We start from the raw sequence: 7,876 nt of genomic DNA, 5'->3' as shown, positions 1-7,876 counted from the left end.
ATAATATGCATAATATTAGTCCATAATTTGTTTACAAAAATAATTTAACAATTTAAGAAAAAACCAAGAATTTATAGAATATAATTTGTTTTGAAATTAACTTTTTAACTTTAATTTGTTAATTTCATTTTTAATTTGTTGAGTTTTGTTCGCTGACTCTGTGACATTTAAGCTAAGCAATTGCGAACACAAAATTAATAATTATTCTAACCATCTACGCTGGCCATACCAGTTATTTGAGATATTTTTTTGCGACAAAAGAATTTATTATAAAAGCTAAAAAATTTTAACTTGTATCTGAATTTCTTAAAACAAAATTGTATATGGATAGATATATTGTATACATAAAATGACTAAAATTTATGTTGGAAAAGCAGAAAAACTTTTATCGATTGCTGAAATTCGCACGCGTAACTCATACGAAATCGAAACAGACAGTAGCGCATTCAAAGCGGGTTTATGCAAGCTCTGTAAAGTATCTCATAGATATGAAGATACATTAAAGTGTATATATTTTGTGGAAAAAATTGACTACACTTTTCTCTACAGAGTCTTGCAGAATTTTAATGCGCTACTGTGGCGGCTGTAGAGCACGTTTGTTACGTATGCGGAAAATAATTTAATATGCCCGCAGTTTTGCACTTAACCAGTGCCACAACATAAAATAATAAATAAAATTGTTTAAATGTAAAAAGTTAAAATTATGATGCAAATCTACATTTTTCGTACTTTTTATCGAAATGAACATAAAATGTACGTTTGAGTTTTAGTTGCAAACTAAACTGTATTTAAAGCATTTAAGTGGTTTTAGTGTTCAGTTTTTTTTGGTTGATGCGGTTTTCGAGCTGTTAATGTAAAAGTCTTGACGTGCGTCATTCCGACTTGAAGTCAGAAAGTTTACTTACTAGCTTAGCCTAGCCGTATTATCGCGGTGTTACTGTTGCCAATGCCGTTAAGGTTAGTGTTGGCGGTAGTAGTGGCTTGGTTAGAGCTCAACAGATTCTTTAGTGAAGGTCAACCGGTTGACTTAATTGCAATATTTAAATTAAGTTCAAGCTATAAAAGATCTTAAATGAAATAATTTAGTCAGTTCTTGGTTCAAAACTTGTTCTTTTCGTACATCGAATGCTTATAAAAATATTTATAAAACATCATCTTTAGTAATGTAAATTCAAAACATTAACATATTTTACACAACACTCGTGGAATGTTGAGAGCTTATCGTTAGTAGTTATAAATAATCATCAATTTTTTTTTTTTTAGATACTACTAGTAAATAATATACAAAAGCAGAGTAATGATTATGACCTAATAAGTAGACCATTACTTTCAAATATAGCTTTTTACGCACTTGATGATACATAAATGGATTGAACCTATAAAAAAAATAAGCTATAGGCGCAGGTACTGGCTACTAATTTGAAGTAAAAACTAATTAATGGTGCCTTGTTTGGTTTAAGTTAAGATTTTATTTGTTTTTTTTTTTATATTTTTTTTAAAGGCTGCATTTGTTATTTATTTTTTCCTTTACAAACAAACCAACAGTCATTAAAAATGTTAAAATTTGTTTCGTTTTTAGTATTAAAGTAAATGGAAAGTAAAGATATTTCACAGTAACTCATGCTTTGAGCTATTTATTTATTATATCTTATATGTAGCCGTAAATATTGTACATATGTATATACATATATACATAGTTACATATAATAGATACATATAATATTGTATCTTTTACTTTTATTTACGCTGTTTACAACTTTTCATATAACTTTTATAACTTTTTGTAATTTATTTCAATTATTTATTTGCTTTCACATTATCCACTCTAAAACACAACTTTTGAGACCAAAGTTTGCCTTACATATCTCTTTCATATCGAATTCTTATATGAATTCAAAATACAATTTTATATGAAAATCAATGATTTACGAGTATATAGTAATAACAATAAAATATTACAAAATCTTCAACTTGAACTTCTTATATAGAAACTGAAGGAAAATGAAATTGCAGTGTCTGCTGCATGTCTGACATTTCCAACTGAAGATGTTTCCCGTGTTACTTAATGGCCTTTGGTAATGAAAATACGGAAAATCGTGTTGCATCCGCAACAATCTTGCAACAATAGTGCAACAATAAAAAAAGATGTGCATTTTGATTTGCAATACACTACAGTGGCAGATAATCGAATAGCAAAAAATTAATAAATACTACAGCTATAGTCGTGACTGAGTTTTTGTCCATTTTTTTTTCTGATTGCTATAGAAAGACAATGAAAATTGAATGCAAATATATATTTGTATATGATGTACCACTTAAAGTCATTGAAATTTTTATTTTTTGCACAATATTAGAAAATAATTAAGTGAAACGAATAAAAAAAAATGGTCAAGTTCAAAGTCGACAGGAGAGAACAAAAGGTAAATGATACGTAAGGGTCATATTTCTTATGATAAATCAATTAGATGAGAAATATTTTAATATGTATAGAATTTATAAGTAAACAGAATTAAAAGAGCAATATGCATAGACAGATAGCTGCACAGGATAAGGTATCTTTATATGGACTAGCTGATTAAAAAATATGCACCGTTGAAGTGGCAAAAATCGAGGTGAAGAGAAAAAAGAGACAACTTAATGCTTACTCTGAAAATGCCTACAATATCTGACAAAATTAAAATATTCCAGTAGGAAAATATACTAATTAATGCATCTGATGACCAACTAAAATAAAGACTTTAGTAAAACAAAGTTATTTAGCAACTATAAAATTTTGTTTTAAACCTTAGAACATTGTAGCCGGGTTTGTGGTAAAAAAACAACGCCTACAAGAATAACTATTTATTTTAAGCATAATAATGGATAAAATATTAACTTGTCTTTTAAAATTGCTTTATTGTTTCTGGAAGTATTCTCCATTATGATTAATACACTTTTCGAACCATTTGTCAAAGCATTTTTCCAATCTTCTTTAGACAGCTCCAAAACATAGTTTTTAAATACAACTATGTTTCTGCTCCATCCGCCGACAAAAATCGTTGTCCACGCAATTTATTCTTGACCGTTTGGGAACAAGAAGAAGTTATAGAGTGTCAGATCAAGACTGTATAGCGAATGACCCATCAACTCGATTTTTTGAATGTTCAAATAGCAGGTTTCTAGACGAGATGTGCGAGCACTCACATTATCTTGATGGACAATGATCCAACAGCGTTTGTTTGATTTCCGTATTTCACTGAAAACTTCTGGGTAACCAATGGTTGTATACTCGTACCATACGGAATTGTTCGTTTTACGTTCCTGTATTGGTATAGTTGCAACATGACCAGTTTTTCCGAAAAACAAAGGAACCAATTGTTTCGAAATGCTTCGAGCACGAACAACTTTCGTATACGCTACTTAAGCAGAAGAGGTAGTTTTGAGATCACAAAGCCAATCAACTATTATCTCACTTATATGGGTTCTTATTGTAGATAATCGCTATTATAAGGAAGTTGATCCATTCTTTTTTTCGATTTCATTTTGTGTCTTAACCGAATCTTGATATACTTTAATAGAAGTCGTTTATATCATGCGTATTATAGTACAGTAAGAAGTGAATATGTAATATATGTGTATCTATGTGATTAATTTAGTTACTATGTAGTGTCTCCTAACAATTTATGTTAAGATCAATTTATGTTAGATAACTTATTTAACATAGTTTGACCTTCACATAAATTAATAGGATACTCTATAACTATAACAATTAAGCCATACATTGAAAATGTCAAAAATGAATTGTAAAAGTCAAAGTATCTGTTAAAAGCTCTAAAGAATTTAATAAATAAAACTGAACTAAAAAATAATATAAATTTATTTTGTAAAAAAAATTTCTGTGGGAAATGTGCTAGCTAACTGCGCTAAAAATACTACAAAAAATTTAAAAAATGTCTGTAGATCTGTATAAAGTGTAAAAATACTCTGTGAAAAAATAATATTATCCCAAATATTATGATCATAAATACACGCGTTGAAGAATTTGTAAATTTAATAGGCACGTTCTGATCACGATAAAACTTTATCTCATTAAATAAATTTTTTCTAATAAAAAATTAAACAAAAAAATGAAATTAAAATATCATTGAGCAACGAAAATTATTTCATCAAGTTAAAGTCAATAACAAAACTAACATTTCCTGGCCTAAACTTTAAATAAATTTGCATGAAATTCGCATTTAAATCGATTATAAAAGATTATCTCATAAAAGGTAAAAACTACAACAAATAGTCATAGCAAAGAGTAACGTCAAAATCCGTTGAGGACGTTCGATTATATTAAGTAAAATGTTATAAGGCAAGAAATATCAAACAAAACGAACTAAAACTGAAAGTGATTTGATGATGATTTCAAAAAATAAATAAAAATAAATAAAGCTCCATAATAAGCGCATTAAATAAATGAAGAAAAGATAGATACGCAAATAACAATAACAAACAAAATTATGTAATAAAAGGCATAACTCAGATAGATTTTGTATTGTAAATTTTGCTTAGGAAAATAATGGTTAAATTTGTGATAGAAATGGCGTTGGAATTATTGATGATGTTACATTTTTATTTATATTTTCTGTTAACGATGACATAAATCGACCAACCGACCAATGGACCAAATTTTATTTGAGATACAAATTATACTTGAAGTTCACTTTCATTGCGCTTTTACGTTACTTAATAACAATTAAGTGATGTGTAAATGGTATCAGAGATATTTATTTGTTTGCATATATGTTACACAATAATATTACTCCCTTTGATAAGTAATCATTTAGTATTGTATATTAGTTACAATGCAACTCATTAACATACTTAATAATCTTAACTGAGATAGTTGGTTGGTGTGTAAAGTCGGTTATCTGGTTCACCATGTTACGCCTTATTCTCATTATCTTTAATTTGTCTTTTACTATATTTTATTATTTCAACAGGAAATATTTAGTGTGTCAATCAGTTTAGGTTATTGTTATAGGCCGTCATAAGGTGCAGCAAGTTCCGGTGAGCCCAACAAACAGAAAACACACTTAACTAATAATGATGGGAATTGGAAGAGTTTGTTAGCTTTTTAAATTACATCAAAAAATTTGTCAAATTAAAATAAAATCAAAAAAAAAAAAACAAAGATTGAAAGTAATTGATTGTAGCTTTGGTCAGCTGTGGACACGTGCCTTATTAACTTTGTTGACAACTTTTTAATATGCAAATTATTTTTATTAATAATTGAGATATTTAATACATATTAATCTCACAATGTTCATCAGATCAAGAATGTTTCGTCAGAATGGTAAATAGTTACTTCATTCTTGCTTTTTGAATGTTCACTTTGTTTGATGATCATGAGATCGCGATGCATCTGATTCACACATCTGATTCATACAGTATGATGATACAGAGATAAGATTTTTTGTAATTGCACTCTTCACGAAATATCTTCGAAAGAAAACAATAAACTGAGCTAAACTAAACTTTTAAAATTTTGATATTTATTGAGTGCATAGATCGACTCATTAGGATACCACTGATACACTTTATTCCAGCATATGTACCTGTTCTGTCATTGATTTCTATATCAACACGGGAGTTTTTGAATAAATATTAAACGATTAAAAAATCTTTTGTAGTATTTAGTTAGTTGTGGTGGAGAGAGGAACGAGTACTACTGAGTTAGTTAAAAAATCCGTTTTGAATCCACAAAAACTCATAATAATGGAAGAAAAAATTGAGAGAAGGTCAAGCTAGAACCAGCTTTTATTATTCCCTGCTCAGAAATTTATGAATTAAAAATGTGTTAGAAAAAATATTAAGAATAAAAATTTATTTATAATATATGTTAATCCTCTTTCTCATCACATTTGCTTCGCTTACTTTGCGAAGGACGAAACTTTAAAGAGAGTAGTGATCGGGCTTGTTCATGGAATGTAAACCGATCCACTAATTGAACAATAGGGTTATTGGCAACATTCTGGATTTATATATTAATATTAATAAAATATCAATTCGAACTTATAAATATATTTTCTTGATTGTATAAAATTACACGTACAAGCTTATAAATCTTCATTTTGCAACATTTTCGTATTTTTAATTTAATGGAACTATTTTACATTGACGAGTAAATCTGCTGTTAGACCTCTTAATAGCTACTAATGATAACCAATTTTACATTGTCGAGTAATTCTGTTGTTAGGCCTCTTAAAAGCTACTGATGGTAACCAATTTACTAATATTAACAAAATGTTATTATAATTTGCTTACTTTCAACATTTAGATTTCAAGAACCATTAATGATAACTCAGTTACTTAGATAAAAAAATTATTATTATAATTTTCACTCTTTAAGCATTTAATATTTTTTATAATTTACTAATTGTATTTAAAGTTACACAATAACAAGTTGTATCTGATTTTTTCTTTCTTTCTTGTCGAATCTAACAATGGTCAAGCCTTTTCGAGTGATACTGTCAAAAGATTAATAAAAATTAATAATATCTTTTTTGTTTTTAAATTGGTGAAATTTTTCCCACAATTTTTTTATTTAATGAAGATCTCAATTATATAAAAAATTTTATATTTACTTGTTAATCATTTTTATAAATAAAGTAAATTTGTTAATTTTATTTTTAATTTCATATATTTATCACTTTCGATTTCATTTTTTGGATTTATGGATATTTGCAGAATTTTTTTCTAATTTTAACTGTTATGTAAAATTAAAAGAAATCAACAAAATAAAAAATAAATAAAATTTGATATGTACAATCAATAATTAAAATACAGAAAGTTTTCAGTCTACAGAGTGACCCAATTGAACTTCTATTTTAAAGTAGCTGTATTTTTATTTAAAATTGATTTTTTTTGAAACAACATATCGAATATTCGAAGTAACTATTCTTATTGCGAAATGTGGTTCTGAATCGATGTATCAATGAGTCCACACCGTCAGAATTTGAACTTTTGAAATCCTCATTAATATGCAAAGAAAAAATCTCTTCAAGACATCAACGAGCTTTTATTTTTTATGTTAACATGGGCCTACAATATGTCCCTTACCAAATCTTTGGAATCTATGGAATTCATTCGTAAAGAGAGAAACTTCAGAGCACAGCAATATCCTAGTATTTCTTAATACTGGACTTAGGAAAAGGTCCCATCTTGAAAAGTTTAGTGAATTTGCATCTGGAGGCCATTAGGCTATTCTAATTAGTTATGGAACATTGCTTCTTATCTAATGGCACCGAATTTTGTTGAAACATCCACTCTATATCACCGTTATGTTTGGTTGACCACGTCTTCAAAGTTTCATTCCAAAGTTTTTCGTGATAGATATTCCTATTATTTTATTAAATAATAAGCTATGAATGTACCCCAACCTTAAAGATCTATTGTGCGCTTAAAGGCCCAACTAAAACAATTTTAGACTATTAATAAATCTTGTGATTACTGGGGCTTAATTTTACCTAATTGATTTGGGACTAGTATCCCGCAGTTGCATAGAATATGGTCTGATGTTTCCTTTTCCTCATGATAGAGTCGACAAGAGTTACTTTCTACAGCACCTATAATCTTCAATACTCCTATTAACATTGACGTCACTGTTCAGAAATAAGGATCATCACATTACAGTAGTGCTTGTGGACATGTGAAGATGTGTATTTCCGTATGACTTTTGTGCTAAGTAAATTTAAACATATTGATTTTTCATAGACTGGTTTATTCGGACACTTTTTCTAAACAAAGGAAGGGACATTGCGCAATTGGAAAAGTTTGTGGAAGCGAAATTTCATCCTTTTTTGAACGTTAAGGCATCAGTTTAAGATTATTTTCGAGCATTCGTTGTAAA

This window comes from Teleopsis dalmanni, chromosome 1 (genome assembly GCF_002237135.1).
Source record: "Teleopsis dalmanni isolate 2A chromosome 1, ASM223713v2, whole genome shotgun sequence".
NCBI classification, from domain to species: domain Eukaryota; kingdom Metazoa; phylum Arthropoda; class Insecta; order Diptera; family Diopsidae; genus Teleopsis; species Teleopsis dalmanni.
The sequence above is the reverse complement of the archived record's forward strand: the minus strand, read 5'-3'. Positions refer to the sequence as shown.